This window comes from Pinus tabuliformis, chromosome 2_2 (genome assembly GCF_031772625.1).
Source record: "Pinus tabuliformis cultivar Carrire ecotype Pingquan chromosome 2_2, CPIR1, whole genome shotgun sequence".
Lineage (NCBI taxonomy): Eukaryota > Viridiplantae > Streptophyta > Pinopsida > Pinales > Pinaceae > Pinus > Pinus tabuliformis.
Window position 1 is genome coordinate 359889345 of NC_142300.1, and position 16469 is coordinate 359905813.

At 37.4% G+C, this 16469-nt stretch overlaps 1 protein-coding gene across 1 annotated transcript in view; it reads left to right on the forward strand.

Annotated features, from left to right (window-relative positions):
• Positions 1–16469, forward strand: part of LOC149192733 (uncharacterized) — a 515238-nt gene that overhangs the window by 65342 nt on the left and 433427 nt on the right. The window lies entirely within an intron of this gene.

Consider the following 16469-nt stretch of genomic DNA (forward strand, 5'->3'; position numbering starts at 1 on the left):
CTACATGGATCACCCAAAACTAGCCGTTGGGATCATTTCCTTTATATAGGGTCTTAGGGGGTCATTTCAGATCATGGGATCTGTGAGTCTGTACTGAAAAAGCTCTCTTGTAATCTGATTTTCTGGTTAATAAAAAGACTTTGGGGTCCAAATCGTGTTGGTGTTGCTCTCTGGAATTGCTGTGAGATCTTTAATTTTCCGCATATTTCAGTTTTCAGCCATTAATCATAGCTTGTTTTTAGAGTAGTGTGAGCACAGGTATCTTGTTCACCTGCTAGGGTTTGAGGGCTGCTAGGGTTTCTGAAATAATGGCAGGTATCTCCATTATTTCCTGAGATCTAGCAGTTTTCTCTCTCTCTTTGCTGATGGTTGCTTGAGATGTGCAGGAAGACATTTTTTGAAGGAAATTTTGTGGGCGTTCGGGGAAGTTCTCGGCTGAACCAGCCAACTCCCGCAAGCACTTTCTGTGCAGAGCCCAGCTGATTGTTCCCTGGGTTAATCTGTTAAAGTTTATTTTCTGTTTTACATTGAGAGATTGTTCTTTCTGTTCACAGTGAAGTTCAAAATTTCTGATATTCTGAAAGTATTTCTGCTCTTATTGTTAAATCTGGCATTTCAGAGGCCGAATCTGTAAATTATTAAGCTTAGGGTTTCATTTTTTTTAAGGGTTTTCAAACTTTTTTTATTCAGTTTTCATTAGGGTTTTGTCTTTTTTTGAAATTGCAGGACTGCTGTCACTGTTAATGCATTGTCAGGTGAGCAAAATGTGAGTAGATATCGTTTCCGTCGGTGTAGCAGGCCAGTTAAAGAAATAGCAAAGCCGCCATCGAATCACTGCATATCAGCATTATCGACATATATCTGTACCAGGTAAAATCGATTCACGTTCTGCCTTCGTTTCTCTGCGTGCACTCAGTCTTTTCGGGCCAGGTAAATTTCGAAACAGTCTTCAACATGCTCACGTTCAGAATCTGGTTTCGTTGGGTATATTCATGAGTTTAAGGCATCTGAAAAGTTCTGTGTCCCTTCTTTGCGTCTTCTCTAAATGCGTTGGATTTTTTCTGTTGTTTACTGCTTGAGCCGGTTTCACGATTATTTTTTTTTTAAGACTCATCACCGCAGCCAAATCGTGGATACCATTTCTGGATGTCGTTCTGTTCATACACGCCACCGCAGCATGACCATTTGAAAAACAACGAAGCATTTTTATGTATAGACATCAGGGGAAAGCTCCTGCAAAACGGTTTCCTTGATTCGGCAAATGCTAGATCTTATCTCAGTAAAAAAAAAAACGAAATTGCCCAGCGTTCAGCGTGGTTGCAGAAGCACAAAATCCGTCCCTCTGTCAATACACCTGCAAATACACAGAGATATCGAATTCCACTGGAAACCTCAAACCCTCGAACGATTATCATTAACCGTCATCCTGCCATCCGGTTGGTATCAAGAAAACCAAAGAAGGGACGTTGCTTAGTTCTCGGCGTAAAATCGGAAACGATTGTGGCAATCGTTCAGTGCTCAAATGAATAGTGGGTTTTTCAACGTGGGTGCCAAATCAGAACACGCTCCGCCATCAGCTTCAAGCCCACTCGTTCTCACGCAGGAGCGGCAACAGGTAAAAATTTCGCGTTTCAGGTGATTTCCCTTCTGTCCATCGCTGCCATTGAAGATCTCGTCCTACGCATTTTCCTTTACGCTGTCGAAACGTAGTGCTATATCAAATTTGACAATACGCATGGTGAATGGTGTTACACATTTGCGTAAATGTTTGGGCGTAAGCGTAGGTTAGTTTTTTTGTCGTATATTCATTTTAGTTCCTTTTGATTTAGTTTTGAATATAAGCCACGATCTAAATTTTAAATTCCAGTCTTAAGTTTATGATATGTATGTATTTTTGTATAGTTAGATTTTGTTAGATTTTAAATCGTAGTTCTTGTTTAGTTTTTTATAATTTAGTTTCTTTTAGATTAGATTTTTTATTTATGAAAAAGAAATAGCAATAAAAAAAAAAAAAAAAGGTATTTCCTTAGATTTTAGACTTAGTTTTATTTTTTTTTTTATATATAGTTTAGCTTTAAAATTAATTTAGTTTTAAATTTTAAATTTTTTAGATTTTTTTTAAATTATCATTTTTTATTGAAAAATTAAAAAAAAAAAAAAAAAAAAAGATTTAAAAAAAAAAAAATAAAAAAAAATAAATTGAAAAATAAAAATTTTGTGGAGAATTATTTTTGCAAGTTTCATGAGCTTTTGCGTTATATCTTTATTGCCGAGATTTAAAGTTTTTTTTCAAGCCGAGATGCGAAATTGATATCTGGTTAATGGTTTATGATTCTCGTGGTGATTAAAGGCATTCATCTTTTCAAATTTTCAGTTGCCGGGTATCGTTTTGGTCATATGATTTAGCTGATGATAGATGGTTGCTGTTCATGGTCCATGTTTCTATATCATTTAAAAAGTAATCATTTAAACATTAACTCCACAAGGCACTGGTCTGCTAAATTAACCAAATCATCGCGTGCTTTTTTACATCGTGTCTCGTGTCTCCCAACCAACTGGTCGACAGTTGGTCACATCATCTCACAGGGTCTACCCCCCTTAGCCGCGGGAGACAAGCTTAAACGGAGGGATCGGGAATCAGAGTGACAGCCCCCGGTCCGAGCGTTGTCGTGCCAATCTGCGCGACAACATTTTTGGCGCCGTTGCCGGGGACAGAGTTTTTCTGTTCTTGGGGTTTCATCGACATTCAGCTTCTCATCTTCTCACCTCTCATTTGAGCTGGCAGATTCAATATTCTGGCATCTTTTCATCATATATCAGCAGCATCTCTTCGGTTTTGTTTCTTGTTTGGGTGGCGACTCCACTTTTCTCATTTTTCCCAGACAAGAATCTTTCCTCGTATCTGCTTGTGGTTTCTTCTTGGATCTTAGAATCAGTTTTATTGTTCAAGTGGCGACTCCACTTCTTTCACCTTTTGATTTTCTTGAGCAAAGAGCTAGTTCTATCATCCATCTGATCCCTTATTGTTCATCATGGATTATTCATTTAAACCATGTCGTTTTACTCACCGTCTCCATGATCTTCCGGAGGAGGCCACTCCTAAATTACCTATTTTTTCAGGTGGTGATCCAATCGCTGTTAGAAGGCATCTAGGCTTGTTTGATCGCATCATGATCATATATTGCAGATCCCCTCAGTTTAATCATGAAGATATCAAAATGCGTTTATTTGTCCTTACTTTAGAAGATGATGCTTTAAATTGGTTTAACAGTTTTCCTAAGGATTCTTTCACTTCTTTAGAAGACATTGTTGATGCTTTTAAAGATAGATATGGTTATCCAAACAGATTGCCTTCTAAAATTGTTGATCAGAAAGAAAGTAATTCAGCTGTTGAAGAAAGATTTCAAGATCAGAATGTGTCATCAACCGGAAATATTGCAGATCATCATAGTGGAAAATCAGGGACAAATAATAGTGAAAGGGAAGAACAAAAGCAAATTATACAAGATCTAATGATGCTGGTAAGAAATATGGAAAGCAATCAAACTAGTCTTATCAATGATGTCAAAACTTTATGCACCCACCTAGAAAAACGTAATAGGGAGTTGGAGGTCACACAAAATCAGCATGCTAAGGAAATTGAGACCATAAAAACTAATTATGAAACAGAAATTAGAATCATGCATAGCAAGATGTCAGTCTTAGAGGAAAATATGGTGACCATGAAAACTGATCATGATAGGGAAATTGACTCTATGCAAAATAAGCTTTTAACCATGGATGAGGAAATGACCATCATGACTTTCAATCATAATAATCAAGTGGCTGACATACAAGCAAATCATAAAGAAGAAATAGATTTTATGCAGCATTGCTTGATGGACATAAAGGAAGTGAATGATAAAGTAATAAAAGACATGCAAGAGCACCATGCCAGACAAATTAGTGTTGTAAAGGTTGAACACTCTAGTCAGATAGATGCATTTAGAATAGAGGTTCAAAGGTTTCAGCAATTGGAAGATGAAAGAAACCAGGTGACATCAATAGATCAGGAGCCTTCTCATGTGCTGCAACAAGATCCATCTTATTATGAGGAGGTTGTTGATTCGATTGAAAGATGGTTAATTGAAGGTGATCCGGACAGACTTAAGAATGATAAAGATCAGATGCGGGCTAAAGAAAGACATATCATGCATACTTCATCTGATAGTTTTGAAACAGAAAGTTCCAGATCATCAGTAATTCATCCTGCCAGAAAGAAGAAGCGCAAGAGAAAGAAGATTAGACGAAGATTTGATGCATCAGACGGCCGTGAGCAGCTTGATTTTCGGATAGGAAGGAGTCCTACCATATGCAAAATAGGACATGGTACATCCGACAAGCAGCCGACAGATTTGCCTGAAAGCAGGCAAATGCTCAGTATGCACTATATTGAACACATCTGATGCCCCAGGGCATCCTTTGTATCGTATTCCTAACCCTACTCCTTGTTTTTCCGCATTTTTATTTTTGCCTTAGATAGTTAATAAATGAAGAGCTTTTGTCTTTCCTGTGCTTAATGAATATGCTGATTTTTTGGGATGGACGCTACTTATCTTTGTGTTGTATGGATGCAGATTCTGGATTCTCACATTCCTGCAAGCAGCAACGTGTCCCCAAGTAGAGCCAGATGTTGACCCCTACTGGTCAACTACCCATGCAGTGCACCCCGTCTTTTCTTGACAAGAAGAAGCAGCACCTGATCAGCTTGTCCGTGCCATCCTGCCATCATCAGCAGTTTGATCTTTCTGATTGTAAACCCAGTCTGCATGTATTAACTGTAAATAATCTTAGCAGACATGAAGTCATGTATGTAATTTGCCTAGGTGGACCTAACTTTCTGATGATAATCTACGTCCCGGAAGGTTTTTTGTCTCACCGATCCACGGATCGGCAGAGTTTTCCTTCAAACCTGACCCCAAAGCCGGGATTGATTTTGTCATTAGAACTTTAGGAGAATCCTAGTGTGTTGATCTGCTAGATTATCGTTGTGTCGCAGAGCTGGGTGTTTTGTGAGGGTCTGTATTAAATGGGTTTGTCCCTTAAAGATGTAATTTTGTAAAAGTCATGATGTAATGTATCCTGAGGGTCGAGAAATGTTGTAAATCCCCTCATGAGTCCTAGGTCCTAGGTCCTAGGTGATGTTTCCAACGGCTTAGTTTGATGATCCATCTTAAAATGAAATAAAAAATTAAAAATGAATAAAAATAATAAAATAATAATAAAATAATAATAAAAAATTAAAAAATGAAGCAAAAACCCTAACTAATAAAATAATAATATTTTAAGTTAATAAATCGACGGATGAGATCAAGAGATGTCTTGATCCTCATCAACGGTCGAGATCAGTTCTACATGGATCACCCAAAACTAGCCGTTGGGATCATTTCCTTTATATAGGGTCTTAGGGGGTCATTTCAGATCATCTGATCTGTGAGTCTGTACTGAAAAAGCTCTCTTGTAATCTGATTTTCTGGTTAATAAAAAGACTTTGGGGTCCAAATCGTGTTGGTGTTGCTCTCTGGAATTGCTGTGAGATCTTTAATTTTCTGCATATTTCAGTTTTCAGCCATTAATCATAGCTTGTTTTTAGAGTAGTGTGAGCACAGGTATCTTGTTCACCTGCTAGGGTTTGAGGGCTGCTAGGGTTTCTGAAATAATGGCAGGTATCTCCATTATTTCCTGAGATCTAGCAGTTTTCTCTCTCTCTTTGCTGATGGTTGCTTGAGATGTGCAGGAAGACATTTTTTGAAGGAAATTTTGTGGGCGTTCGGGGAAGTTCTCGGCTGAACCAGCCAACTCCCGCAAGCACTTTCTGTGCAGAGCCCAGCTGATTGTTCCCTGGGTTAATCTGTTAAAGTTTATTTTCTGTTTTACATTGAGAGATTGTTCTTTCTGTTCACAGTGAAGTTCAAAATTTCTGATATTCTGAAAGTATTTCTGCTCTTATTGTTAAATCTGGCATTTCAGAGGCCGAATCTGTAAATTATTAAGCTTAGGGTTTCATTTTTTTTAAGGGTTTTCAAATTTTTTTTATTCAGTTTTCATTAGGGTTTTGTCTTTTTTTGAAATTGCAGGACTGCTGTCACTGTTAATGCATTGTCAGGTGAGCAAAATGTGAGTAGATATCGTTTCCGTCGGTGTAGCAGGCCAGTTAAAGAAATAGCAAAGCCGCCATCGAATCACTGCATATCAGCGTTATCGACATATATCTGTACCAGGTAAAATCGATTCACGTTCTGCCTTCGTTTCTCTGCGTGCACTCAGTCTTTTCGGGCCAGGTAAATTTCGAAACAGTCTTCAACATGCTCACGCTCAGAATCTGGTTTCGTTGGGTATATTCATGAGTTTAAGGCATCTGAAAAGTTCTGTGTCCCTTCTTTGCGTCTTCTCTAAATGCGTTGGATTTTTTCTGTTGTTTACTGCTTGAGCCGGTTTCACGATTATTTTTTTTTTAAGACTCATCACCGCAGCCAAATCGTGGATACCATTTCTGGATGTCGTTCTGTTCATACACGCCACCGCAGCATGACCATTTGAAAAACAACGAAGCATTTTTATGTATAGACATCAGGGGAAAGCTCCTGCAAAACGGTTTCCTTGATTCGGCAAATGCTAGATCTTATCTCAGTAAAAAAAAAACGAAATTGCCCAGCGTTCAGCGTGGTTGCAGAAGCACAAAATCCGTCCCTCTGTCAATACACCTGCAAATACACAGAGATATCGAATTCCACTGGAAACCTCAAACCCTCGAACGATTATCATTAACCGTCATCCTGCCATCCGGTTGGTATCAAGAAAACCAAAGAAGGGACGTTGCTTAGTTCTCGGCGTAAAATCGGAAACGATTGTGGCAATCGTTCAGCGCTCAAACGAATAGTGGGTTTTTCAACGTGGGTGCCAAATCAGAACACGCTCCGCCATCAGCTTCAAGCCCACTCGTTCTCACGCAGGAGCGGCAACAGGTAAAAATTTCGCGTTTCAGGTGATTTCCCTTCTGTCCATCGCTGCCATTGAAGATCTCGTCCTACGCATTTTCCTTTACGCTGTCGAAACGTAGTGCTATATCAAATTTGACAATACGCATGGTGAATGGTGTTACACATTTGCGTAAATGTTTGGGCGTAAGCATAGGTTAGTTTTTTTGTCGTATATTCATTTTAGTTCCTTTTGATTTAGTTTTGAATATAAGCCACGATCTAAATTTTAAATTCCAGTCTTAAGTTTATGATATGTATATATTTTTGTATAGTTAGATTTTGTTAGATTTTAAATCGTAGTTCTTGTTTAGTTTTTTTTATAATTTAGTTTCTTTTAGATTAGATTTTTTATTTATGAAAAAGAAATAGCAATAAAAAAAAAAAAAAAAGGTATTTCCTTAGATTTTAGACTTAGTTTTTTTTTTTTTTTTATATATAGTTTAGCTTTAAAATTAATTTAGTTTTAAATTTTAAATTTTTTAGATTTTTTTTAAATTATCATTTTTTATTGAAAAATTAAAAAAAAAAATAAAATAAAATAAAAAGATTTAAAAAAAAAAAAAAAAATAAAAAAAAAATAAAAAAAAATTGAAAAATAAAAATTTTGTGGAGAATTATTTTTGCAAGTTTCATGAGCTTTTGCGTTATATCTTTATTGCCGAGATTTAAAGTTTTTTTTCAAGCCGAGATGCGAAATTGATATCTGGTTAATGGTTTATGATTCTCGTGGTGATTAAAGGCATTCATCTTTTCAAATTTTCAGTTGCCGGGTATCGTTTTGGTCATATGATTTAGCTGATGATAGATGGTTGCTGTTCATGGTCCATGTTTCTATATCATTTAAAAAGTAATCATTTAAACATTAACTCCACAAGGCACTGGTCTGCTAAATTAACCAAATCATCGCGTGCTTTTTTACATCGTGTCTCGTGTCTCCCAACCAACTGGTCGACAGTTGGTCACATCATCTCACAGGGTCTAACCCCCTTAGCCGCGGGAGACAGGCTTAAACGGAGGGATCGGGGATCAGAGTGACAGCTCCCGGTCCGAGCGTTGTCGTGCCAATCTGCGCGACAACAGGTCTAATGCATCAAAATATTCCATATTATCCCAAACAACATTTCGATACTTCTTTAATCTATCATTCTTGCATGCAAATTGATTCTTAGTCTGAAGAATGACTAGATCAGAATCCCCCTTGATACTAAGCAACTTTATCCTCAAGTCTTTTGCCAACTCAAGACCCAACAATAGAGCCTCATACTTTGCTAAATTGTTGGTTGCCTCGAATTCCAGTCTATAGGCAAACTTGAATATGTGACCAAGAGGGGAGGTAAGGACAATTCCAGCACCCTAAACATACCTAGAATGGGCAGCATCAAAATTCATGTGCCAAACTCCATCTTTTTTACAATCAACCTCCTCCTCCAAAGGAGGAAAAGAATTAGCCAGGATAGCATAGTTTCCCAAGTTATCAGATTCATACACAATTTCATTATGAGGCTCCTTGGGATTTTCTATATGAAACTTTCTCTCCAATTCCCTATCCAATCTAACCATGATGCCCTCACTATTAGGGATGGTGGCATAACTTAAATCCATTTAAAAACTACCCCCAATATCAGCTCCCCACTTTCTAGACAATAACATCCCCCAAGCATCAGGCACATCAATCACCACAATATCCATGGTGATCATAATGTCAGGATGTACAACTAAGTGGACTTGAAGATCTTTTATCAAACCACACACTTTAATGATCTTTGAATCCATTGCACAAATGTTGTGGCAGGGTCTAGAAATCCTCAAATTTAACTGATTCATGACTTTCTTAGTCATGACACAAGATGATGCCCCAGAGTCAAACATACAATTGTGTAAAAGCATTCCATTGACCAACATAGTTATGAAAAAAGGTTGGTGGTCTCTGTTATCTCTACACATATCACTACTTTGTAGAGTGATAGGGGCATCCTCATATCTATCCTTAGAAAAATTAGACATTTCTTTTCCATTGGGAGCATCAATGGCTTTCAACAATTTATATCTTTGGGAGGGAATCTCCATCCATCCTCCCAAGTCAATATTCAACTTCGATGTGGGTGGAGTGAAAGTTTTACTATGATTTCTTTTTTTATTCTTTCTCCTTTCCTTATCCTTGGTTATCTCTAAAATCTGAGTTGATGAAGGCTTCTCTCCATATAATTCAGTGATCCTATCCAAATCTTCAAAATTATTTATACTATAGGAGGATGGAGACTTTTTATTTACCTTCTGACTACTCTCCATAACTCCCATCCAATTTTCCAAGGACAAATAATGCTCTTTTCCAACTACATTGATTTGTTCACTTGTTCCCCTCATATCTCCTTCTAGGATCCTTCTTGCATAAGGACAAGTGAGTTCATCATGTATGTCATTGCAAGGTCTACAATAAGGCATGGAATCATCAACTAAGTTTGTAGGCTCGAGTGGATTAGGTGGCCTATGGTCATTGGATGTTATTATTCATTTGATTTTACATTGCTATTTAGTTGTTTTTTTTGTGCATTTGTTTGAGGGCATTATTGTCTAGGGAGGAGAGATTTGCAGCTATCTCAAATCTCCTTTGGGCTTGGTATATTTTGTGCTCTTGTTGTAGGTTGTTATTTTCGGTCGAATGACAAGCTCAACTTGGTCTCTATATGCCAAGTCTCTTTTGCACTAACAATTGGTTTGCAAGCATTTTTGTGTTCAAAGGATAGGTTGCCAACTCTACTGGAGTGTGAGGACTTCTTCGGTTGGAATAGTCACCTCCAAGGATATCAAAGATCCCATAAATTGTTCAAGCCAATAATCTCATAAGACCTCAAGATATTTATTTAAGAGTGTTCTTGGAGGCAATTCAAGTTTGAAGAAAGAGAGCTAAAGCATAAGCTAAGTAACCCTTTTCCATTTGGAAACCCAAGTCCAAGGTTATTTGGGTTTTCATTTGAAAGCATTTCACTTCATTCTAAGCAAAGAAAACAATTTCATTTCTTAAAGAGCAATACTTTGAAGACCATTTCATGCTTATCTTATGTGTTTATGGTTATTGCTCATATTAGGTTTGCTTATAAATCTTAAAGAAATAATCTATTTAACTCTAACAATTCTCCTAGAAACTCACATCTTTTTTAACTTAACTTTTCATTGGGGACCACCCCCCTTAGCTAACCTAGGAGATAGCTCAAACGGAGAGAGTCGGGATTAGTGTGACAACCCCTTCTCTGAGTTCCCTGCCACCAACCACACCTTGGCTTCATTTGCTGCGGGTTCCCTTATGCTAGTTGCTTGGTACATGTGTATAGTTCGATGGAGATATGTCCTTGATTTCATGCATTTAAATGATCTTTCCAAATCTGTGAAAATTCCTCAACCGAAATTCCTACTGCAACAACTGATGATATTACTCCTATTTGTTAAATTCCTTTAAACAAATGACTTGCAGTTTCCTATTGCAAATATCGTAATACATACACTACAGCCTTCACTTAATTAAATATTATGCGAAAACAAGACACTGAGCAAGAAAGAAAATACAACACAATAGACACCGTTACTTTTGGACAAATGTCCCCGGAAAAACTCAATGTGGGAAAACTGGTGCAACAACTTTGAGGGTCTTGTATTATAAAGCAGTGGTTTTTGAATACAACTCTGGATGCCCTCCCGACAATCGAGTTACAGAGAAATACAACTGGCAAAGAAGAATTGTGAGATTTCCTCACTCTACCCGGAAAATCTCGACTGTTCCGGCAGCGGAATCAATTGTCCTTGGCTACAACTACGCTGCCCCTGCGTAATAACAATGTGGACCTACGTTGAGCTCTATGGGAATTTTTGTCAACTCAACTGGGAAACGTCTTGCCTTATGGAGTAGTGTCCAGCCCTCCCGGGTTAGAAATGTCAGCTCCTCTGCAAAACTCAGACTTCTGTGTGGATGATTGAGCTGCCTCTGTGTGAGCCCTTCTGGCTCAGTGTCAAGCTCTGTGTGGGCCCTTTTGGCTCAGTGTCAACCCCTCTGGTGTCTCTCTGCCTCTCTTTGCTGCGTATCCTGGGTTCATGAAAAGATACTCCAACCCAACTATCCCTGCCCCTCAACTGCAAGAAATCTACTCGATCAAAATTTCCTCTCGAGAACTTTTCACTTCAGAGATTCGATCTCTTGATCAAAAGCTAATCAATGGATAAGATCATTTTAACTTGATTATCGTCTTTTTCTAGAAGTTACATCCACAATTAGATTAATACCCATTAATATTTTTAATTTCCCAAGTTTAGACTTAGGGTCCCATTAAAAAATATTAATTATTTTAATAAAATTGTCTCTGGGTGGAATTTCCCAAAACGTTTTTTGGGTTCTTTGGAATCCATGTGCCCAAGCCTCCCTACAAAATTTTAGGCCTAGAGCACATCTGATGCTACCCCAAATCAACACTAAGAATGGCTAAATCCCTCAAGCCAGATGAGAGAGGGTTGTCCTAGGAGTTTATCAACCAAGCTTATGCTTGGAGGTATGTTATTAAGGCAACTAACTTTAGGATGCATATGCAATGATTATTCAAGATGCCAATAACAATTATTCAAGATGTTCTTATGCTAATACCATAGATTGAATGCTCAAATTAACTCAACATCAAAGAAAAATATGATTAGAGTGCTTTTAGTGAGTGAGCTTATTAGACGTGAATATTGAACTTTATATTCATATAAACTCACAAGGAAAACACAATGTTAGCCACTCCCACAATACCAATGCTAGGAACAAGGAACAATAGAATATACAACTATGAAAGCACTCATGCAATTTATGTTCCAATGACCTCTTAATAAGCAACAAGTGAATGATATGACAGCTATAAGAAATTTGACAGTCGTGAGTTACTTATGACAATAGTGAGTTATTAGTCCCACAACTTAAATTTGCTTGCTAAATAGAAAAGTTAGATTCTTGGACTTCTTATGATGCAAATTTCAGAATGATATTAGATTTGATATACCTTGTTACAACAGCAAGTAAATCATCAAATTAGTGAGTTATTGATGCTACAACAATTGCCACTTCAAGCCCAAAACTAGAAAGAAAATTACCAAACTGAAAAAATTAGTTTCTTAAGACCTTTTAGGTGTATGATTTAGAAAATTATAGATCTGATTCAGTGATTTATGCAGAAAATTCCAGCAAGCAAAATTTTAGATCTAGGCTAGATAATGCCCAAGTGGCCAAAATTCAAGAAATTTCAAATTTTGTAATTTTACATTATTTTGACCAACATAGTATGATTTTAGGGTCTATGTATCTCTGTTATAATGATGAAATTACAACAATGGAAAAATAGCGAGAAAACTAGGGTTTAAAGAGTAAACTCTAGGCCCAAGGCCTTGAAGATCCCTTGGTCCAAGTTTGCTGAAACTTTAGGATGAGTTTGCCACTTGAAAATCAAATTTTTGAGGCCAAAAACCTACAAAACCACCAAGTATTTAGTCTAGAAAATTCAGAGATGGATTTAGGGCCAAAGAGGGCCAACGCTAGGCTTAGTAGGGTTCGTGTTGAGGGAAAAAGGAGCTAGGAGGCCAATGAGAGGGCGAAGGAGGAATGAGGAGACCAAGGAAGGGAAACGCTGGAGGGAGAAAGCCATAAAGGGTTTGACGCAGGGGCTTAAAGGGAAACTTAGGGCCCAAAAGGGCCACGGTTAGCCCAAAGGGCAGTCATTTGGGACAAAGGAGGGTAGCCGAGGCCTTTTAGGCCTACGACTAGGCCTTCTAAGGCCTAAAGACCCTAATGCAGGGCCTAGAAGGGGAGGCCGAGGACCCTAGAGGGTACAACCTACCCTAAAAAAGGCTAAAATGAAGACACAGGGGGCTGAAAGGCTGATGCAGGCCAAGAAGAGGAGGATGCTGGCCCTAGGGGGGCTGGATCCAGGCCTGGGAGGCCTAAAACTTGAAAATCCAACTTCAAATTTTTTTTATTTGCTTCAGATCTGAGTTTTGCTACAAATTTTCCAATAGCTGGCCTTGCAAAAATTCTAGAGACTAGATCTAACTCTATTCTAGCTTCTTCTCTTTATTTCACTTGAAAAAAATGGAGATAAAATACCCAAAACCCCAAATATATACAAAATCTCAAAACCACAATTATATTTTACAAAATTACAAGGGTTTTAAAATAAATTTTGAGAAACATTTTTTATGGAACTTTTTTCTTTGATAAATAGCTAAAAACACTTTAGAAACCCAATGCACACTATAGCCTTAGCGAAGTTTAAATCAACCACATAAATATTTGGGATCCAAACAAAGTCGGTTCATGCCCACAGTTTGTGAACTTGGAGACCAAGGACTGGGGTACCTGCAAACACTATATATATATCTCAAGAAAATATGTTAATCATATGCGGAATCAAATCATTTAAGATTAGCCAAAAACTATCAAAAGAATGACTTTATCCCCATCCAATGAAAAACAAATTTTATCATTTACCAACACAACATAGGAAAGCCCGTAGCCTGCACATACCACAAATCAACGAACATTGAACTGCACCCTATAGTCTTTATTCTGATAGAAATAAAAGTTCCCAGCGGGACAATAGTGTTACATCAATGCTTCAACAACAATTTCTTAGCTAGAGATCAGATGGCTAGAGACTCAAATGGCTCTTTAGTTTATAGATAAATCCTCCAAGTGGAAAAATAACAGCTAGTTTGCTTGATTCTTGTCAAAATAATCTCGACTGATAAAATATATTTGATCGTTTTTTAATCTTAACAGTTGAATTTTTATTTTTGAGGACTTTTCGAATTTATCATTTAATTCCATTTTTATTAGCTCAAAATTAATTATTTTGAGCTAGTTTCCTAAAAAAATTGACTTTGATTTAACCACCAAGGTCCAAGGGTCGAATTTTTCTTGAAATATCCAATATTTCCTTGGTGGAGGACCTCCAAAATTAATTCTTTTGATACCCACATTTTTTCCACTTGGAGAATTCAATTTTCCTAAAACATTTTAATTTGGCTATAAATAATTAATTTTCTGGCTTAGGATTTAATTATTTTTGCTAAAAAATTTAATTAATTGACTCTTGAGGGGATTGATTATTTTTTCCACCCTCTAATATTTTAGCCATGATGTCTAAGTATGAGAGACCATGCACTAAAATATTTGTTACATAAGATTTTTTTTTCAATTCAACCCTCAAAGGGGGATACCCGTTTGGCTTAGACCCTCAAATTTATATTCGCAATCTGCGACACAATATGATCTAGTAGACCAAGTGATTTGTATTAAAATAATTTAGCCAATTAGCTTAAATTATTTCCAAATCGTTTTTACATAAGACTCAACTAGAACGCTAGGAATGACCTAAGACTTTGACGAAGAATTCCACCCTAGCTTTGGGATGAGGTTAGAGGGAAAAACTCAGCTGACCTTCCATGTTTAGAAACACAAATGAATCAGTGAGACGAAAAACCTCCTAGGATGAATCTCTCACCAAAATAATAGGCTTATCTAAGTTGCTACGTTCATAGTCTTACTAGTATCATTTACATTACATAACTTGCGGAATGAGTTTACAATGACACATAAACTGTTGATAGATGATTCGATCTCGTTGAAAAAATTGGTACTTCCGCTTCTTTGGAACTTTGACAAAAACTGTGCAACAAGGAGAAAGATGACAAATTGACCGGCTTTGAACTAACTGTTTGATCTTTGTTTTGACTAGAGCAGATCGAGTTTGCTTGGGCCGTAGGGCATTGATCGCAAAATTGCAGGTCATGGACCACAGGATTGCAGGGCATTGACTGCAGAATTTGACTAGTTTGATTGTAGAATTCAGAAGTGATTCTTGAAATAATTGACCAGGGTTGACTAGTATGAGTTTGAACTGGTTTGATTGGTATTTGACTTGGATAATTAGCACATATTTCTAGACAAAATTGCTGATTTCGTAAACCTTCCTAAAGAATAATTTCTCCTAAAGAAAAGTTGTTGGGTTTTCTCTCAAGGTTGGGTTTCCCAAGGTAAAAATATTGTCTCTATTGTGCAGGACTATCTTTCTATAATCTTTATTGTTTCTACTGCTTTTACTGTTGATATTTTCTGAAGTGTAATTGCTCTATGCTATTAGTGGCATATGTATACTGTGTGAAAATCATTAGGAAGTAATTATCTGGCATAAAATTGTATTCTACTGTGCATCTTGTAGAAAAATTCGAGATGGTATCAAAACTTGGTTGGAAGAGTAGGCATTGAAATCAACCTAAGAGACAAGTGTTCAAAAACTTGATTAGTTTTTGGATCTCTTTTCAAAATGGCACCAGGTCTCAGAGTTGAAGATAGGTTAGATGGTGCCATCAACTTCAGATCTTGGAAGAGAATGAGCTTCAGGATCATGTGGAGAAAGGTATTCCAGAGCTAGAGGAAGTTGAGGAGAAAGCCAAGAATAAGAAGAATGAAGCCAAGTCTAAGAGAATCTTGGTAGATTCCATAAAAGACCACTTGATTCCTCATGTCGTCGCATTGAAGACTGCAAAAGAAGTATATGATGCTCTGGTAGGATTGTATGAGAGCAGCGACACCAGTAGGAAGTTAAACTTGAGAAATTGTCTTTGTAGTGTCATGATGACTAAATTGGATTCTGTTGTCTTGTATCTTCTGAGAGTATCCTAGATTAGAGATGAGCTTGTAGCCATTGGAGATACCATTGATGATACAGAGCTTGTTACAATGACTCTCAATGGATTCCCTTCCTCATGGGATCCATTTATTTAGGGAATTTGTGCATGAGAAAAATTTCCCAAGCTCGATAAACTATGCACTGATTGTATCTAAGAGGAGGCTAGATTGTTGTCCAGGAATAACTTGCGGAATTCGCAGGATGAAGAAACTCAAGCCCTTGCAGCTCATACAAGGAAAGGAAAAGGAAGGAAATTTTAAAAGTTTGATAAGAAGAATATAGGTAGAAGACCCACTACTATTCAAGATCAGTGGAAGGATATGTGAAAGGTAAAGTGCTTCATTTGTCATAATTTTGGACACTATGCTTCCCAATGTTCTAAGAAGAAAATGAAGGAAAACCAACATGCATCACCAACCAATGTTGATGATGATGTTGATGAGAATCCACCTCAGAATAAGTCGAAGGAATTTTTCCTTTAGGAACTATTACCAATTGTAGTGATGACTGGCTTGTTGTGCCTCTAGGCATTATTGTTGCTTCAAGTGTACACCTAAGGGGCAATGCTCAAAGTAGGGGTTGTCACTTTGATCCCTTCTCACTCCATTTAAGCTATCTCCTAGGCAAGCTAAGGGGGGTAGTCCCTAAAGGTGGGAAATGAAGGGGAAACTTGTTGGGAACCAACAAATTCTAGGGGATGCACGCATTTGTCTTAGTAACTTGATTAAAATTAGGTGGCAAGTTT